Source organism: Salmo salar, chromosome ssa13 (assembly GCF_905237065.1).
Source record: "Salmo salar chromosome ssa13, Ssal_v3.1, whole genome shotgun sequence".
In the NCBI taxonomy this organism is placed as follows: domain Eukaryota; kingdom Metazoa; phylum Chordata; class Actinopteri; order Salmoniformes; family Salmonidae; genus Salmo; species Salmo salar.
This window is the reverse complement of record NC_059454.1, coordinates 37,996,915-38,017,631: the sequence shown is the minus strand read 5'-3', so window position 1 is coordinate 38,017,631 and position 20,717 is coordinate 37,996,915.

The following is a 20,717-nucleotide window of genomic DNA, read 5'->3' as shown; positions in this document are numbered from 1 at the left end:
AACAGCTGTTCTTTAGTACATAATTCTAACAGTTCCTCTGATGGAAAGTGAATGAACTCGTCTACATTAGATGCCATAGTCACAAGTAAATACCCCAAAAAATTATCTAACTTTTCCCCTCTGCTGAGCACACCAAACCACAACCAGAGAAATGTCAATCATACTGGGCACTACAGAAGAGAGATGAGATATATATGGAGCTTCCCCAAAACCTAGAGTAACTCAACCCTAGTCTTCATGCGGATTTGCGGTGGGTAATTATGCACTGTAGCCCGCTGGCAAGGAAATAAACCACCCAGCATGCTGGCAGATTCCCCCAAGCCACGGATGTGCCCCCGAGACACCTGCTCAATCCACAAGCACAACACAAAAACAACAAACAAAATAACCATGGCCAACATATTCCAAAGTGAAACACGTCGCTAAGCCTAACAGGGGAAAAAGGCTATAGCTCCAGGTAGCAAGTGTCACTACCCTACTCAAATCTCCTACTCAGGTACACAGCCGACTGTACTCACCTCCTCGGACCGATGTCCAAACAGCGAGTAGAACAAGAGTCTCCAGCCTGGGCAGGGGCCTGGAAACTAACCAATGTACTCTCTCCAACGCAGCACACAACCAACTATCCACCGCAGTGGCAAGTTTACCAAACAAACAAAGGCTACCAATACTAGGCACCAAACATTACAACTCAAACAAGCTGTAACAAAAGATGCAAACAAAGCACCTACAGAGTTTAACTCCACGTTTTCTCCCAAACACAACACACATACTAGTAAGCCAAACGACACTAGTATTAGTCCTTCATAATGCAACAAAGTGCTATACGCCAAAATGTCTAGGAACCAACCTTATGATCCCGGACGAGCCCCCACTTGTCACGAACCGGCTTAAATCCGTAACAAAAAGGGAGGTAACGTAAATACAATTAACAATGGTGTGTGTAGTCGGTAATCAGTAGTGTAAGAGAGTGGTTGCGTACATAAATGTGATAATGAGGGGTGTTGAAAGGTGCCAAAGCAAACAAGCAAACAAACAAAAAGGCCCCAACCAAACTCTATCAGTGTGTCTGCGTGAAGAGAGTCTCCTCAATGAATGGGGAAAAGGTGTATTTATCCCGGGACACACCCGGGCCCAGGTGTGTCCCATGTCGCTGACCACCCTCCCAGCTCCGCGCGCCCGACATCTTAATAAGGAAAAGAAGAGCAAAGAGAAAGAATACGGCAGACAGAGTGGGAGGGTCGTCACAACGCGCACACACACATACGCACACACACCGGCCCCCAGCCAGGAGCACCCATCACCGTGGCAGCAGGCACGGTAGTTTTCCCAGCAGTCAGAATCAAAGCGAAGGCTTTCCTGACCTTGTGATTGTGGCTGCTGAGAGGGGCAGTGGGTTATGGGGATTTCTCTGCTGTAAATCTCTTCACTAACAGGAGACCCTGACCAGAGTCGTGCCTTTTACTGAGGAGTGGCTTCCGTCTGCCCACTCTACCATAAAGACCTGATTGATGGAGTGCTGCAGAGATGGTTGTCCTTCTGGAAAGTTCTCCCATCTCCACAGGGGAACTCTAGAGCTCTGTCTTGGTCGCCTCCCTGACCAAGGCCCTTCTCCCCTGATTGCTCAGTTTGGCCAGGCGGCCAGCTCTAGGAAGAGTCTTGGTGGTTCCAAACTTCCTCCATTTAAGAATAATGGAGGCCACTTTGTTCCTGGGGACCTTCAATGTTGCAGACATTTTTTGGTACCCTTCCCCAGATCTGTGCCTCGACACATTCCTGTCTCGGAGCTCTACGAACAATTCCTTCTATCTCATGGCTTGGTTTTTGCTTAGACATGCACTGTTAAGTGTGGGACCTTATATAGACAGGTGTGTGCCTTTCCAAATCATGTCCAATTAATTGAATTTACCAAATGTGGACTCCAATCAAGTTGTAGAAACATCTCAAGGAAGATCAATGGAAACAGGATGAACCTGAGCTCAATTTCGAGTCTCATAGCAAAGGGTCTGAATACTCATGCAAATAAGAGATTTATGTTTTTGAATTGTAATACATTTGCAAACATTTCTAAAAACCTGTTTTCACTTTGTCATTATGGTGTATTGTGTGTAGATTGATGAGATTGCTGTAATGTAACAATGTGGAAAAAGGGAAGGAGTCTGAATACTTTCCGAATGTGCTGTATGTAGTGGAAAGAGAGACAATTTAATGGACGAGGTGATGGAAGCGCTAAGCCTCAACTCTCCACAGCCAGGGTTCTTACACAATGATGCAGAAGACTGACAGGCTCTGAGCATGTCCAATGTTCTCTGCTGTTTGTCTGTTCACTAATCTCAGGGGCTTGACACTGTATGTGTGTTAAGGCTCTGAAAGGTATAGGCCAATAGAAATGCTCTGTTATGAGTACTGGACAATGGAGAGGCTCCAGACAGTCCAGCTGGCCAATAGCGAGGCCCTGTTCAGCCCAGCCCTGTCCCTAGTGAAGACCGATCTGGGAACCCTGGTTCTGCCAAGACCTGATGCCATTGCTGATACAGAGGGACGACTACGGACTTGTCACACTAGCGTCATCTCGGTGACTGTCAGGGGAGACAGAGACAAACAGGAAGGTAGGAAAGACCCTGTAGCCTTCGCAATAACCATGGTATTACATTATGTTCCTGGAAGGCAGCACTGCATTTTAATGTAAACATCACCTAAATGTATTCTAAAAAGTGTATGTTACCTAATTATTATTGTAGCCCAAACAGTGTTGACCACTTGACCTGGCTCCTGTCAATATGTTGCAATATAGTCCAGGTGATTTGTTCTCTCAATCTACATCCATTAATTTCTGATATGCATGACCTGCTTGTTTTATTGATTTGGAGTAGGCTGTAATGTACTTCCCAAAACAGGGAAGAGTAGAGCCAAGTTCCTTTGCTTCTATGTTCTCCTCTCCCTACAGATGTTCCGATTTAATAAAGCTTGTCTCAGGAGAGTGCATACTTTTAATGTTCATAAAACCAACCCAGAGAGCCCCGCCAGTACACACACACACACACACACACACACACACACACACACACACACACACACACACACACACACACACACACACACACACACACACACACACACACACAGCGAGAGAGAGACAGGCAGTGTGTTACACCCCAGCCCTGCACGTACACCAGCAGTCCAGCAAAAAATAATAACAACATCTCCAATGACGATAAACCAAACAGCTAACACATCTGTACAGCTTAAATTCTATGAAGCACCACACAAAAAAACAAGACATGTTAAATTGGAAAAACAAGCACAACAACTTAGATAAAACAAACATGCTTCTACTCAGAACTCTCTCAATTGCTTCTATAGAGTTGGCCAATTTTAGCATCAGTGTGAGTTTGACTGCCTCATCGTTTTGGACCTCTCACCTTCACTCTCCATCCATCCTTCTCAATAACTCATCATCTCGACTTCTCTCCCTCCCTTCCTCCCTCCTTCCCTGTAGTGCAGGGCCAGAGCCAGGGGAGAGAGAAAGAGTAGCGGAGAGTCTCAGAACAACCACTAATTGGCGGTGATTTGATGGCTGGGCAGGCTTCTTGAAGTGATTTATGTGTAGGGTAAAAAAGAAAAGGTTCTCTGGGTCTCACAGAGGACCTGAACTATGGGGTTAACTTCTACAGAAGAACAGGAAAGCATAGAACAAAATGGAGGAATAAAGAAATGATGAAAAAAAGAGAGCGACATGAAAAGATAAACATGAGTATGTGCTTATACCCTGGTCAGCGCAAAAGAATGTGGTTTTAGTCATACCCTTTGTCTTGAATTACTACACATGTCCATCTACCTTTATATCATATACCAATACAGTTAGATTTGATTATGCACATGCAGTATAAGCGTACATGCAGTAGAAAAAGGCATTTGTGTGGAATCAAATAAAAACTTTATTTGTCATATGCACTGAATACAAGGCACCGAATGCACCGAATACAAATACAGTGTAGACTTTACCTTGAAATGCTTACTTACAAGCCCAGAACGAACTGAATGCATTGGTTTTGGAGGAAACTAGTACAGCGACAGTATCGAGTACAATACTTCCACTTCAGTTTCATCCTGTGAGTTACTAGAGAAAGAGAGGGAGATGGCTGTAACTGACTCCACTTTGGCCGTGTTGCCAGATCAGGCTTGTGGGATTAATTAATTAAGCAGCGCCCAGATGGCTCTGATTATTCTACTGCTGGATGGATCCATTCATCTTTGGAGCCCTTCCACTACAATTACGTAAGTCATACTGTCCATCAGTTAGTCAATAGTTAATTCGGCAGCCCTGTGTTAAAAGGGCGAGTCCACGTTAAGAGTGATGCAGAGACTCATGTTTCTTGCATTAAAATGTATATGTCTAACAAACACCAATGATTGCAAAGTTAAACAAACCATACAACTCTATGCACGAGGATCATTTGACAAAAACACATTTACTTGAACAGTGCAGATGAAGTTTAGTAACAGAATGACAGCAGAAACAGAACGAGCTGTCATTCTGTTACCACTGTTCAAGTAAATGTTTGTAAACTTTTCTGTGGAAATTGTTCAAATGAGTTATATGGTTGGCTTAACTTTGCAATCACTGGTTTTTGAAATCCTAGAAAAAGTAGACATTTGTCACTCAGAAATGACCTTGGTCTGTTTGTTACGGGCTCTTACGAGCTCCTGCAGTCTTGTGTTTGTGTCATTTCTCAGTGTGTGTCCTCCAGGCCTACCCAGATGGCAGCAGCAAAGAGAAGCATCACGCGGCTATCGCTGAGGCCTTGGCTGGGGAGGTCAGCGTAGTGCCACCCTCCCATCTCATGGCCCTGCTGGGAAAGGTTACATGCTCCCATACACCTGGGCACCCATAGGGTCTTTTTCACATTAATTCGGCACATAGTCTGATCTGCGACCAGGCTTATTATTCTGTTGCAGCAGCTTGATTTCTCCCATTTGAGACGGCTGATTAGCATTTTAACCTCTTCCCGCTGTCCCTAAAATGGCAGTATCACCAGCGTCTCCTGACCCCAGGCATAACAACTGACTTATTCAGGTGCAAGGCTGCCGTGAAGGATGTGGAGGAGGAACGCTTCCTCACACAGCTCAGACATATTGCATATGTATGTATGTGTGAGTGTGACGCAGGATAACGTCATGATGATGGACGACAGTGCTGTTTATGTGTTCCAGCAGGGGGACAGATGCTGGCCACAGGGGCCCAGCACAGAAAACTATAAAAATGTCTGTACTGACATTATGGGAGTGTCATTTTTCCCTCTTTGTTCAAACTCTTACATTTGGTTGAGTGAATACTCACATTACCTTCCCTAACTTGTCTCTCCTCTGATTAGGTGTGGACGATCCAGAGTGGCCAGTGCTTGCGGTGCTTTGAACACTCCCACAGTAAAAGGTGTCATCGGCCTCAGTTCCTGCAAGGACAGCAGCCAGCTGCTCAGTGCCTCCGTCGACCAGACCATCAGGTGACCTTCACAAATGAATATTTTTCTCTCATATCTTCTTTTTTTGCCTATAGATCACCAATAAACCACAACTTATTTTGCGTTCCAACGGGTTCAGTTTTGTTCAATACTGAACAAAAATAAAATCACAACATGCACCGATTCTACTGAGTTACAGCTGATAAAAAGGAAAATCAGTCAATGGAAATAAGTTCATTAGACCCTAATCGATGGATTTCCCATGACTGGGAATACAGATGTGCATGTTGGTCACAGATACCTTAAAAATAAAAGATTGGGGAGTGGATCAGAAAACCAGTCAGTATCTGGTGTGACCACCATTTGCCTCATGCAGCACGACACATCTCCTTCACATAGAGTTGATCAGGCTGTTGATTGTGGCCTGTTGAATGTTGTACCACTCCTCTTCAATGGCTGTGCGAAGTTGCTGGATATTGGCGGGAACTGGAACACGCTGTTGAATACGTCGATCCAGAGCATCCCAAACGTGCTCAATGGATGACATGTCTGGTGAGTATACAGGCCATGGGAGAACTGGGACATTTTCATCTTCCAGGAATTGTGTATAGATTCTTGGACATGGGGTCTTGTATTATGCTGAAACATGAGGCGATGGCGGCCGATGAATGGCACAACAATGGGCCTCAGGATCTCGTCACGGTATCTCTGTGCTTTCAAATTGCCATGGATAAAATGCAGTTGTTTTCATTGTCCGTAACTTAGTGATGCGCAGGTCAGCTGTTTGTTCACTATCACTCACCTGCAATTGATAACCCATCCGCCAGACTATATGTGACATACTGAAAATCTAGGGCCCGCACCAGACCCTAACCCGCAAATATCCAAAATGCGCTGCACAGTTTTTTTTGGTTGCACTGTTAGGAAACAGAATAGTGTTCACTGTGCCAAGTTTCAGTTGGTTGCGCCTGGATATGTACCGTGCAGGGTGGATCTCCATATATAGTAGAGCTCCATATGTGTTGTTTGTTATACTGTATGTGTTTCTCACAGTGTTGTTTTAGTTTGTAAAACCAGAGCATCAACAAATGGAGAATGAGGTACATCTCTCCTTCTAGCGCTACAGATGCTGCCATGAAGTCGATGAGAGTACTCAGCTCATCCTGGTAAATACCCTTCATTCAATCCAGTGGGTCTTTGTCCTCGAGCATTTGTTGTATTTCTGGGTATTGCTTGCTAACCGACTCCAGCATGTCAGCCTTGCTGTTCCAGCGAGACCTGCAATCTTGGATTACTGCACTGGGTAAGTTGGTGACAGCACTGGTCTTCTTTAGGTAAGTCACAAGGCTCTTGCATGCTTCCATCAGCTCAGTAACTTCACGAACACACTGTAGTGCCTTCTTTTCTTGTGTTCAGCACATGAGCTGTGTAAGGGATCCAGTGGTAGATGCGCAGCGCTGCCTTTGTTTGCATCTTGGTCACAAAGACGACTCTAGAGAGACGTTCACCTGGATTTCCAAAGTCGTTGAGTTCCTTGCTGATTTGCTCGTGGATGCTCTCTGCTGTCTTCCTCAGGTTTGGGTCAAACTCCATGGTGGTGATGACACGACTTTTCAGTTGCCAATCTTCTGTCTTCCCAATCTTCCCTTTTGTTGAAATCATCCATCCACGTCTGTGGTAATGGCAACGCCACTGTAATCTAAAGTCTTGTTGAATGACTCAGACAGTGTAGCCTTCTCTGTTGCGGCCTGTTGTTTGGTTCTTTCGCACACTGTCTGTCTGTGTGGGATGACAGAGTTGGCGTTGACAGCTCTATAATGGGTTCCAATGTCAATAAGTCCTTTATACAGTACCAGTCAATAGTTTGGACAAACCTACTCATTCCAGGGTTTTTCTTTATTTGTACCATTTTCTACATTGTAGAACAATAGTGAATACCTCAACACTATGAAATAACACATATGGAATCATGTAGTAAACAAAAAGTGTTAAAAAGGCACACCCGTTAATTGAAATGCATTCCAGGTGACTACCTCATGAATCTGGTTGAGAGAATGCCAAGAGAGTGCAAAGCTTTCATCAAGGCAAAAGGGTGGCTACTTTGAAGAATCTCAAATATATTTAGATTTGTTTAACACTTTTTTTGGTTACTACATGATTCCATTTGTGTTATTTCATAGTTTTGATGTCTTCACTACTATTCTACAATGTAGAACATAGTAAAAATCAAGAAAAACCCTGGAATGAGTAGGTGTGTACAAACTTTTGACTGGTATTGTACATTTATGGATTTTTGTAATGAATTGTTTCTCTTTATTCAACCCACCCACACTCGCTCCCTCCATCAACACAATATTTCATGACCCTAAAACCGCCCACCCTGCAGATATAACCACGGAACTGTGGGTTATGAGTCAACCCACACATCACTACCGGAACTTATGGCTGCCCATACCATAACCCCACCAACATTGACATCAGCAAACCGATCGCCCACACGATGTCATGCATGTGGTCTACGGTTGTGAGGCTGGTTGGATGTACTGCCAAATTTTCTAAAGCCATGTTGGAGGCGGCTTATGGTAGAGAAATTAACATTCAATTCTCTGGCAACAGCTCTGGTGGACATTCCTGCAGTCAGCATGCGCCCTCAAAACTTGAGACATCTGTGGTATTGCACATTTTAGAGTGGCCTTTTATTTTCCCCAGCATAAGCTGCACCTGAGTAATGATAATGCTGTTTAATCAGCGTCTTAATATGCCACACCTGGCAGGTGGATGGATTCTTTTGGCAAAGGAGAAATGCTCACTAACAGGGATGTAAGCAATTTTTTTGCACAACATTTGAGAGAAATAAGCTTTTTGTACATTTTTGGGATCTTTTATTTCAGCTCATGAAACATGGGACCAACACTTCAAATGTTGCATTTAAATTTTGGTTCAGTGTATATACCTTAACTAAAAAAAATACCAAGAATATTTGATACTTTGCCTCGTGTGTCAGTTAGGTCATTGCTTAGTTTAACTTTACTCCCAATAAATACAAATCGCTGTCATTGGTCTCTGGTGAATGACTTCGGTTTCAAGGAGCGTCTGTTTCTCTCTCAGGCTGATATAGACTCATCTATGCTTTTATTACAATCAGGCACGACTACTGTAATGCTCTCCTTTCTGGTCTACCCAAGAAAGCCATTGGTCAATTGCAAAACATACAGAATGCTGCAGCACAGGTACTGGCCAAGACCAGACGGAGAGCACACATTACACCAGGTTTAAGGCCTCTGGACTGGCTGCCTGTGAGTTTTAGAATTCATTTTAATAATCTTCTGTTGGTTTTTAAATCAATCCACGATTGTGTACCCCAGACATAAGTTATGTGCCCAGTAGGTTCCTCAGGTCCTGTGGCACTGGCCTTTTTAACTATCCCAAAGCCTAGGACCAAGAGGAATAGAGAGGCAGCTTTTAGTTACTATGCCCCCAGTCGCTGGAATAGTCTTTTTATTTCATTGTTTTGTTTTTTCCCGTGAAGCACATTGCATTTGCATTCCATGTCTGAAATATGCTGTGTAAATAAAGCTTAATTTGATTTGTGTTACTGTGTGTTCCTAGACGTGAAACGCATGGATTATTGTTATTACACGCGTGAAAGTCTAAGAGCTTTGCCACACCTGGATTGAGCTACATTTGCCCATTATTCTTTTCAAAATTCTTCAAGCTCTGTCAAACTGGTTGTTTATCATTGCTAGACAACCATTTTCAGGTCTTGCCATACATTTTCAAGTAGATTTAAGTCAAAACTAACTCGGCCACTCAGGAACCTGCACTATCTTCTTGGTAAGCAACTCCAGTCTAGATTATGGTCCTGCTGAAAGGTGAAGTCATCTCCCAGTGTCTGGTGGAAAGCAGACTGAACCAGATTTCAGAGGATTTTGCCTGTGCTTAGCTCCATTCCGTTTCTTTTTCATCCTGATAAACTCCCTAGACCTTAACGATTACAAGCATAACCATAACATGATGCAACCACCACTATGCTTGAAAATATGGAGAGTGATACTTAGTAATGCGTTGTATTGGATTTACCCCAAACATAACACATTGTATTAAGGACAAAAGGTGACTTGCTTTGCCACATTTTTTGCCATATTACTTTAGTGCCTTATTTCAAACAGAATACATGTTTTGGAGTATTTTTTCCCTTCTTTTCACTCTGTCCAATTAGGTTAGTATTGTAGAGTAACTACAACTTTGTTGATCCATCCTTAGTTTTCTCCTATCACAGCCATTAAACTCTGTCACTCATTTGAAGTCACCATTGGCCTCATGGAGAAATCCCGGAGCGATATCCTTCCTCTTCGGCAACCAGTGGTGGAAAAAATATCTTAATAGAAAATGACTCAGTAAAAGTCACCCAGTATAATACTATTTGAGTAAAAGTCTAAACGTTTTTGGTTTAAAATATACTTAAGTATCAAAAGTAAAAGTATAAATAATTTCACATTTCTTATATTAAGCAAACCAGGTGGCACCATTTTCTTGTTTTATTTACAGAAAGCCAGGGGCGTACTCCAACTCTCAGACATCATTTACAGAAAGCCAGGGGCGTACTCCAACTCTCAGACATCATTTACAGAAAGCCAGGGGCGTACTCCAACTCTCAGACATCATTTACAGAAAGCCAGGGGCGTACTCCAACTCTCAGACATCATTTACAGAAAGCCAGGGGCGTACTCCAACTCTCAGACATCATTTACAGAAAGCCAGGGGCGTACTCCAACTCTCAGACATCATTTACAGAAAGCCAGGGGCACACTCCAACTCTCAGACATCATTTACAAACAAAGCATGTGTGTTTAGTTAGTCCGCCAGATCAGAGGCAGGGGATGACCAGGGATGTTCTCTGTTTAGTGAGTCTGCCAGATCAGAGGCAGTAGGGATGACCAGGGATGTTCTCTGTTTAGTGAGTCTGCCAGATGAGAGGCAGTAGGGATGACCAGGGATGTTCTGTTGATAAGTGTGTGAATTTGACTATTTTCCTGTCCATTAAAAATGTAACAGGTACTTTTGGGTGTCAAGGAAATGGTACGGAGTAAAAAGTCCAATATTTTCTTAAGGAATGTAGTGAAGTAAAGTACAAGTTGTCAAAAATATAAATACTAAAGTAAAGATACCCCAAAAAATGACTTAAGTAGTACTTTAAAGTATTTTTTACTTAAGTACTTTTCACCACTGCCAGCAACTGAGTGGAAGGACGCCTGTATCCTTGTAGTGACTGGGTGTATTGATACACCATCCAAAGTGTATAACTTCACCATGCTCAAAGGGATATTCATTGTCTGCTTTTTATTGTTATTTTTACCCATCTACCAATAGCTGCGCTTCTTTACGAGGCATTGGAAAACCTCCCTGGTCTTTGTGGTTAAATCTGTGTTTGAAATTCACTGCTCGACCTTATAGATAATTGAATGTGTATAAGTTCAGGACTAAAAAAGCTTTTCATTTAATTAATTTGTAAAAAAATTAAAAAACATGATTCCATTTTGACATTATGGGGTATTGTGTGTAGACCAGTGACAAACATTTACATTTAATCCATTTTAAATTCGGGCTGTAATAACAAAATGTGGAAAAAATCCAGTGGTGTGAATACTTTCTGAAGGCACTGTACTTTGTGTAGCTTGACTTCTTTGCTTTCAGGCTTTTCTGGCCATGACCTTGTGATACATTATAGTGAATTTGAGTAAAAACAAGGACAACTATTGAGTTGGCCACAAGATGCCACTGTAAGACTAGGTTTCTAAAACCAAGCTGCCGTTAACAGGAAGCAAAGTCATTTCTGTCGGACTCGTCACCTTCCTCTTGTGGCCATTCTAGGAATCAAAAGTTCATTAAAAAAAGCATCATGATTAAAACACTGAAGAACCATGGCATTATGTCATCGATATTCTTGACACAGACAGCACACTATGTGGTAAAGAACTGGAGAGGCATGGAAGGAAGAAGTGTGAGACAAAAAAAAAAGACTGCTCTCGAAGCAGTAGGACTGGATCTGATAGAACTGGATCAGCACATATATGTGGCACTGTATATCCACGTGTAACATACCAGCTCTTCCTGTGTGTTGAGAATGTTACTCCACCCTTGACTAAAAAAAAGGTATGGGTGGAGTGTGTGTGGTATGGGTGAAGGTGGAGGCAGGGGGGTGTGGAGTCTCACCTCAACCCATCTCTGAAGTGTTGCATTGGGCTAGTGGAAGAGGGGAGGTGGGGAGAGGCACTCCGCTCAGGTCCTCTACATCAAATATTCATTTCACTGAAACTCCTCAGCCTTAAATAATTCTCAAAGAAGTGTGCCGAAAGCAAGCCTTTGCTACCCCAGGCACGTTCACTGTCTGGACAATAGATCCAAGGGAGCACAAAGGGAAACGATAGAGGGAACGGAAAAAGTGAGAGGAAAGAAAAGAAGTGAGAGAAAGAGGAAGCGAGTGAGAGAAACAGACAGGAGGGTTGGTTTAGATGTATTCTTTACATTGTATATTAAAGATGGCTTGCTTTGAACAGTAATTGAGGGAGGAGGTAGGGGACACTGCACAACATGCTGTGTTTAGCAAATAGTGAACGGTTTAAATAAAGGCTTGAAAGCAAATGGTGGAGGAAGGAGTGAAAACTAGCTACCTGTTGTCTACTGACAAAATACTAATCAATCTATGGGCATAGGACACATGTATGTCTGATTTAGGGTAGGAGAGGAATAGAGTGTGGACGACACAGACACACACACACACACACACACACACACACACACACACACCTTCAAATGAGTGGATTCGGCTATTTTAGCCACACCCGTTGCTGACAGGTATAAAATCGAGCACACAGCCATGCAATCTCCATTGACAAACATTGGCAGTAGAATGGTCTTACTGAAGAGCTCAGTGACTTTGAATGTGGCACTGTTATACGATTCCCCCTTTCCAACAAGTCAGTTTGTCAAATTAGCTACAGCTGCCCCAGTCAACTGTAAGTGCTATTGTGAAGTGGAAAAGTTTAGGAGCAACAACGATTCAGCCGTGAAGTGATAGGCCACACAAGCTCACAGAACAGGACCGCCGAGTGCTAAAGCGCATAATAGATTGTCTGTCCTCGGTTGCAACACTCACTACCGAGTTCCAAACTGCCTCGAAGCAACATCAGCACAAGAACTGTTCGTCAGGAGCTTCATGAAATGAGTTTCGATGGCCGAGCAGCCGCGCACAAGCCTAAGATCACAATGCGCAATTCCATGTGTCAGCTGGACTGGTGTAAAGCTCACCACCATTGGGGAATGTGGGATACCTAGTCAGTTGTACAACTGAATGCCTTCAACTGAAATGTGTCTAACACATTCAACCCCTCTGAATCAGAGAGGTGTGGGGGGCTGCCTTAAATCAACATCCACAGCACCCAGGGAACAGTGGATTAACTGCCTTGCTCAAAACAACAGAGTTTTACCTTGTCAGCTCGGGGATTCGATCCAGCAACCTTTAGGTTACTGTCCCAACGCTCTAACCACTAGGCTACCTGCATTGGACTTTGGAGCAGTGGAAACGCGTTCTCTGGAGTGATGAATCACACTTCACCATCTGGCAGTTCGACAGACGAATCTGGGTTTGGCAGATGCCAGGAGAACACTATCATAGTGCCAACTATAAAGTTTTGGTGGAGGAGGAATAATGATCTGGGGCTGTTTTTCATGGTTCGAGCTAGACCCCTTAGTTCCAGTGAAGGGAAATATTAACACTACAGCATACAATGACCATTTAGACAATGCTGTCCTTCCAACTTTGTGGCAACAGTTTGGGGAAGGCATGCCCCTATACAGAAAGCATACAGAAATGGTCTGTCCATACAGAAATGGTCTGTCGAGATCGGTGTTGAAGAACTTGACTGGCCTGCACAGAGCCCTGACCACAACCCTATCGAACACCTTTGGGATGAATTGGAACGCCGACTGCGAGCCGGGCCTAATCGCCCAACACCAGTGCCCGACCTCACTAATGCTTGTGGCTGAATGGAAGCAAGTCCCCGCAGCAATGTTCCAACATTTAGTGGAAAGCCTTCCCAGAAGAGTGGAGGATGTTATAGCAACAAAGTGGGGACCAACTCCATATTAATGCCCATGATTTTGGAATGAGATGTTCGACGAGCCGGTGGCCACATACTTTTGGCCATGTAGTGTATCATAAATCAAATTGTCCAGAGCTCGTGAATGCTTACCTGCATTGTGGCAGTGGTGTAGCCAGGGGTTGACCACAGAGATACCAGGACCATGAACAGGCAAGATGATAACAGCACAATGATTTCAGGGTCAAAAGGGCTTTTAGTGACATGGTACAAGCTGAAAATCAACAAGCCTAGCTCAGTAACTCTAGAGCATGGAACTCAAAACATCAAATGAGTCAAATGTCCTTCCACAGAGCTGTTGGAGAGCCTTCAGCAGGCCATGATGCACTCTCTCTTGTGGCTGGCTCCCAATGCAGCACAGGTACTGCCAATTTAACCCATCACACAGATACCCAATGCTTATTTGGTTAGGTGACCTGTAGGGAAGGGGGTTATGGGAGGTGTAGTGTTCCAACTGGCAGCCATTTAAAGGCAGACCACCCTTGTGACACCACAGTGACGACCAACACCATACCAAAAGAGCCTCAAATGTCCTTCAGTGTCTCCATATTCTCCTAGCCTGACTACCCACTCTCATCGCTCCAGCTAAATGCCACACCCAGCGTTTCCTCTCCACAATGAATATAGATTTGCTTTCCTTCCTGACATTGTGTAGAATGCGAACACATTCTGACCATTCTGATTGGTCCCAGATCCCGATGGGTTGGGCCAGAGCCAGGGCCAGAGCCGTCATTGGCTTTGATACTCTGGTTTGTTAGGGACAATCAAATCCCTGGTGAATTTGTTTTGCACAACACCCTTCATTTTGACGTCAGCACAAACAACTTCTAAGATGGCAGGTTCAGACTGAATGTATGGAGCGATCGATAGAGCAGCGGGATTAGATTCAGTATGAGTCGTCAGGCAAATATTCTCCCAGCCTGGGCACTAACAACACACCAGCTGCCAGCCCATCATAGTATCAGATCTCATCTGGCCTGTGTCTCACCCACATAATATCATCACGACCACATCAAACGTTCTGGGCTAATCCAAGGCCAATCACATCTCCGCCTCTGAGACTCTGACTAAACGGTCTCTTCTGGTGTCTGTGTATGGTGTGGACCTACCCTGGCCCTGTCATGCAGTATACTGATAAGGCCTGGCTGTGGAGAATCAGAATCAGAGAGAGACAGGCTAGACTAGAACCTTTCTGTACTGTAGCAACCGGTCGGGACGGGAGAAATTAGGCATGAAGGAAAACTGAGGTGGGTATCTTTATTATCAGCCAGGGGAGTAACCGTAGAAACGACGACCTGCGGGGAGAGAGGAGAGGCATAAGCTGTTCCAGACGGCCTGCTGCTGATTGGCCGAGACATGTTCCAGTGGTAATTAACATCTGCATATGTAAATGAGGCGTCTGCAGGGGAAATTTGGCAGGCGCTTCTCACCTGCGTCTCGACTGACAGTGGGGTGTGTGTGTGTAAGTTTGTGCATACGTGTGTGTTTCTGTCTCTGTGTATATTTGCGTGGCCGAGAAATACATACGCCAGCGTTTTTCTGCAGCGAGTTCCGATGGCAGGGTAGGACCAGGGCTAGGTTATTGTAGTTTAATGTTTACATATACGTTTTTATTTCTGTTATTTTTAAGTTTGTATTTGAAATTCAGTTTAGTTTCAGTTAGTCTTCAGATCTGATTTACTAGTTTTTATTTCGATTACGTTTCATAAAAAATATATATATTTTGTTTTATATTGTTTTGTTTCAGTTTTAGTTTCAGTGTTAGGGCATATCCATGGGAGGCTAGGAGCCATGTATGTGTTGCATAGTTTGTGTGTTTTTGGGGATGCCCATTCTTGCCACTGTGGGGCAGTAATGTATAAAGGTGATTGGTCAGTTCATAGGTCAGGTTAGCTTTAAGGGTAGACTCAGCCAGATGACTTAGATGCACACAGTAAACAGTAGTAATGGAAGTGTGAGTCTAAACTTCTACTCTGTTTTGTCTTGCTGTTTTGGTCCCGTAGCTACCCCATTGTAGCAGTATGACTCTTTGTGACTGCTCATCTCGATGGGCGTGTTGCTCTGCTCAGACGTTGCTGGCGCCTGCCAGATCTTACAACACCTGGATAGGTATTTTACGTATTAGCTAACCACATCATGGTGCAGTCGGGCACCAGACTCCTATGCCATATGATGTGGTTAGCTGAGACGCAAAATACCTGTCCAGCAGTGGAGGTTCCTCAGAGGAGGAAGGGGAGGACCATCCTCTTCAGTGAAATTTCATAAAAATAAAAATAGTTTTACATTTTAAAAAGTTATCCTTTTTAGATAAAACTATACTGAATATATTCATATGTCACCAAATAATTGGTTAAAAAACACTGTTTTGCAATGAAGGTCTACAGTAACTTCAACAGCACTGTCTGGGCTAGCACCATGGCGTAGCTGGAGGACAGCTAGCTTCCATCCTCCTCTGGCTACATTGACTTCAATACAAAACCTAGGAGGTTCGTAGGCCTCACCCCCTTCCATAGATATACATGGTAATCATGACCACTTCCAGAGGACCTCCTCCAACCAATCAAAGCTTTTGCAGTATGATCTGTCATGTTGTCCATCCAATCATAGATGTAGGATCAGAGACTGAACCTAGTGTGTTGTATTGGGATTGTGCCACAGAGCATTATGGGGGTTCAATGTGTTGAGAAGCTTGGTGACATTGTTGGATAGAGATTAAGAGTGAGGAGTGATAGTTGAGCATTTTTGGGACATTATTCAATTCAAATTTGTTTTTCAAATTACAAGAGATGGAGGAGGTATGTTATACATTGTTTTCCTGGGTTTAGAACTGTATTTTTGTGTCCAGTTAGTGCAATTTATTTAAATTTGCCTTGCTAGCTTGCTACCAGCGTGAAGGTGCAGTTTTCTTCGCCAGAATGGTACAATGGCCAACACTGCCGAAAATGTTGTGGATTTTTTGTTGAAGAACACTTTTCATTCTCTGGGGTACACGGAAAAGGTGTGAATTAAAAGCGAGTATCGACCTCTGCCTGAGATCAGTTTCATGAAGAAGGATGAAAAGGTGAGGGCGTTCAATACCAACTGGTATCAAAAGTATAGCTGGTTAACAGGGAGCCTATCATCAAGCCGCCTGTAATTGCACATCTTTCCTGGGATGTCGAAAACAACTCTGAATGATTTGATAGCTTCCATAGCATCCTCCATTAAAAGTTAGATTAAAGAGAGAGGTTGACGGAGCACATTTTTTGCATGCACTCAAGTAGGCTTTGCACTTTCATAAAGCAAGCTCAGCCCAAGCACTGTGAGTACCCCTATCAATTTTCTCTCATTACTGTATTTAGAGTCAATCACATACACAATCACATTTTTACACATGAAAGAATTTACTCCTTGCTTGGACTAACTCATTCTTAGCTCTTTTGTCTAACTGTGCAGTGTGTTGTGTTATTGTTTTTTGTCTTGCCAGTAAAATCCTGTCCTGAACTGGTCAAGCCTCTGAACACCTCAACTCATGCCTCATACCCTCATTCAATAACTACTGTGATCCCTTTCCAACACTGTGTAAGTAGCCTTCTCATTCCCATTCCCACAAAATATTGTACTATAAATGTCTTTATAAAATGCTTTAGGTTAAAATAATTAGTCTTTGACGATTTTTGAAACACACTTTGTGGTCTCCGTGTGTTCCGCGCCTATACCGTGGGTCTCCAATCCTCCTCCATTTTCCAATTCACCAGCCTCCACTGCTGTCCAGGCGTTGTAAGATCTAGCATGCATCCGCAACATCCAAGCACGTGAACACTACCAATATCTGTGGTGTTGCTTGTGGCAACGTCATCTCACTGAGTCTAACTTTAAATTCAATTCAATCTCAATGTGGCCTGCCAGATTCAGAAACTTGAAAACCAATTCGAAAAAAAAGCTTGAAAACCCACATTGAAACCCCCATTGAGGAGTCAAAGATAATAGTTTCAGTATAGTTTGTTAATTATTTTATTTCAGTTTACTAAATTGTTTTTTCATTGTTAGTTTTTGTTTTACTTTCAGTTTTAGTTTACTAAGGAACAGGGGGACTGGGTTGTGTGCCTCCCTACCCATTCTTAGTTTTTCCTGTGCAGTGCTAAAGGAGAGGACACGTCCTCATTACCATCAATGAGAGGAGAGACAAGACACCCACAGAGAGACACTAACTGGTGAGAAGGGACAAGAAGAGGGAAACAAATTGTAACCCTTACAAAGCCAGTAACTTCCTATAGTCCATCCATGCACCTGGTCAACATTCCTACAATGTGAAAAATGTTCCTGCTGCATGTCTATATCCCTGTGTGTGTCTGTCGGTGTACCTATACAAATATTTGTTTAGGTTTCAAATTGAGCATATAAGTGTGTGTTTACATCATGTGCATTATTTATGTGTCCACAGTACAGAACAAGCTTTTTTTTTCATTTTTAAATGCATTTGTGAGTCAGTTTGTGTGTGTGTGTCATGGATGTCTGTGTGGAGTGGGCGTGTGCTGCTGGAGGAGCCTCTGACCTTTGAAATATGCAGAGTGCACACAAATGGAGAGAGAGAGAGAGAGAGAGAGAGAGAGAGAGAGAGAGAGAGAGAGAGAGAGAGAGAGACCAGGCGAGCACACAGAGTGACAGACAAACAGCAGGACACCACACTATAAATAGACCCAGTGCCAGAAGCTGATGACACCTGGATTCTCACTCTCCTTCACACTCTCTCTCTCTCATTCTCTCTTGGTCCCTTTTTCTCTCCTACTGCACTTCCTCTCACTTTCCAAATCATTATCTCTTCATCTCTCTGACTGTTTTCCCTTTCACTCCACTCACTCCATCTCTCCTTTCCTCCCTCTCTCCTCTCTATATGTCCTTCTCTCTCCAAGTCTGTCACTCCACTTCTCTCATTCAGACAGGTAGGAGGTGAGAGAGGACCTTCATGAGGAAAAGCCTCACTTTCATTCTCTAAGAAATCATTACCAGCGGTCCCAGCTGACCTATCATCCTTTCTGACTGACAGTGAGAGTTGATAGCCATGGACATTGGAGTGGAGGAGTCTTATGCAAAGTTAAACAGGCCAGATCCACTTCCAAAAAGCCCTCAATGATCCGAGTGCTTTTACTGAGAAAGCCCCGGAATACACACGGGGAACTCTGTCTTAGCTGTTCGGTTTGCTGTCATGCAAGAAACCTTCAGCAGTAATCCCGAGTGTCAGTGGAATATACAATTAGCAACAACACTTGTGTTCAGAGCACAGTGCACTCTAGTTCTGAAAGGTAAGGTGGCAGGCAGGTGGCAGGTGTTAAGTACAGTGCCACAATGCTTCAAGGCATCCCTGAATTAGGATGCCAAGGCAATGCAACCCCAACAAAAGGAACAATACTAACCCAAAGTTGTTTGGCGATAGCTAACAAGGTACATAGAGTAGGGTCTGGTTTGGTTTCATATTGAAGTTAATATCCCATGCATCACAAACCAGGTTGAAATATCATAGCCTACCCCTTGTGCCATCTTGCATTCATTATTTGAGAATTTGTCTTGTAATCCTAGCAGGGAATCCCACCCAGAACAAATGGAATGTCAGCTTTACGCAACATCCTTGTAAAGGCATTACAGGGCATTAAGTCCCATGTGGGTTTGAATTGGTCTCATCAGTACAGGATTACAGCACTGTGGGGATTAGCCCTCCCCTTAGGAAATACTGGAGGTAGGAGCAGGGGGTGGCCCAGGGGCTGGGGGATAGGGAATTGGGGATGGGAGTAGCCCGCCGTGGGGCTAGAGGTTGGGGTTTGGGCTGGGGTATGGGGGATACAGTAATTCCAGGACCAGGGGTGACCCAGTGGCTGGGGGATAAGGTTGGGGCTGGGTGGCTGGGGGATAGGGCTGGAGCTGGGGGATAAGGTTGGGGCTGGGTGGTGGGGGATATGGGGATGGGGTACGGGGGATAAAGTATATCCGAGTCCCGTCCCACTGAGGATCCGCTTAGAGCTGCTGACACTGACACCTCACCTTCAGCCAAAGCTCTCAGTAACACAGAGCTGGATCAGATGAGCCAGAGCCAATTACCTGGATCCATATCTCTAACTGTTAGGAACCAAACCACCAGGACTGACTCATCTCATGTAATGTGCAAGAGATGGATTCAGATGCATTGTTTCTAATCTGTTGCAATCAGAAAATATGCAGAATGAATGAAATACCTATGCAAAGTGTGACACATCCTGTTTTCATTCATTCACGAATATGAAGATTCTTCCACCCCAGTCTCCCACCTTGTCTGGAGTCTCCTCAGCACAGAAAACCTGGTACATTTCCAGCCATCTCCAGCTGCCTAGCCCGTCTGTCCCGTTACAGTCTGGCTAAATATTGATGGAGGATCATTAAGATCTTCTGGACTTCATGTACTGGGTTATGACTACGCCTGCTTAGCCTGCATATTACACACTGACTCCCAACCATGGCAGTCGGAGGGACTTATTCACCGAGGGTTAGACGTACTGTTCTATAATCTGTGTTATTTAGCAACCAAGCGCTGGTTCATATCCGTCTCGGAGGACCATAATAGGAGCACCACCTTTCAAGAGGTGGGCCGGTTTAAGATAAGGAACTATTGTCCTGGGTCTCCAGTTAGATAGATAACCGAATATTTTACGTTAGAGCCCTACTATGGCTTTTTCAGGCACTCGTATTGGTGGGTTAATATGGACAGACAGGAGCAGCGTGGTCAACCTCAGCATCAGACTAGCCGGGGGCCATCTATTTACCATCCTAATGGGATTCTTCCATCCCCGGTGTTGTGGAGGATTGTGCAGCCTGAGTCAATGTTGCTGCATGAAGAAGACAAACGTTTGCACTTCTCCATATTAGAGGCATGGGCTATCTTGTTAAGAGCCACGGCGTGACTCTCCATTGATGGGTTATCTTGTTAGCGGCTAGCCTCGGTGTGTGTGTCCATTGACGGGTTATCTTGTTAGCGGCTAGCCTTGGTGTGTGTGTCCATTGACGGGTTATCTTGTTAGCGGCTAGCCTCGGTGTGTGTGTCCATTGATGGGTTATCTTGTTAGCGGCTAAGCGGCTAGCCTCAGTGTGT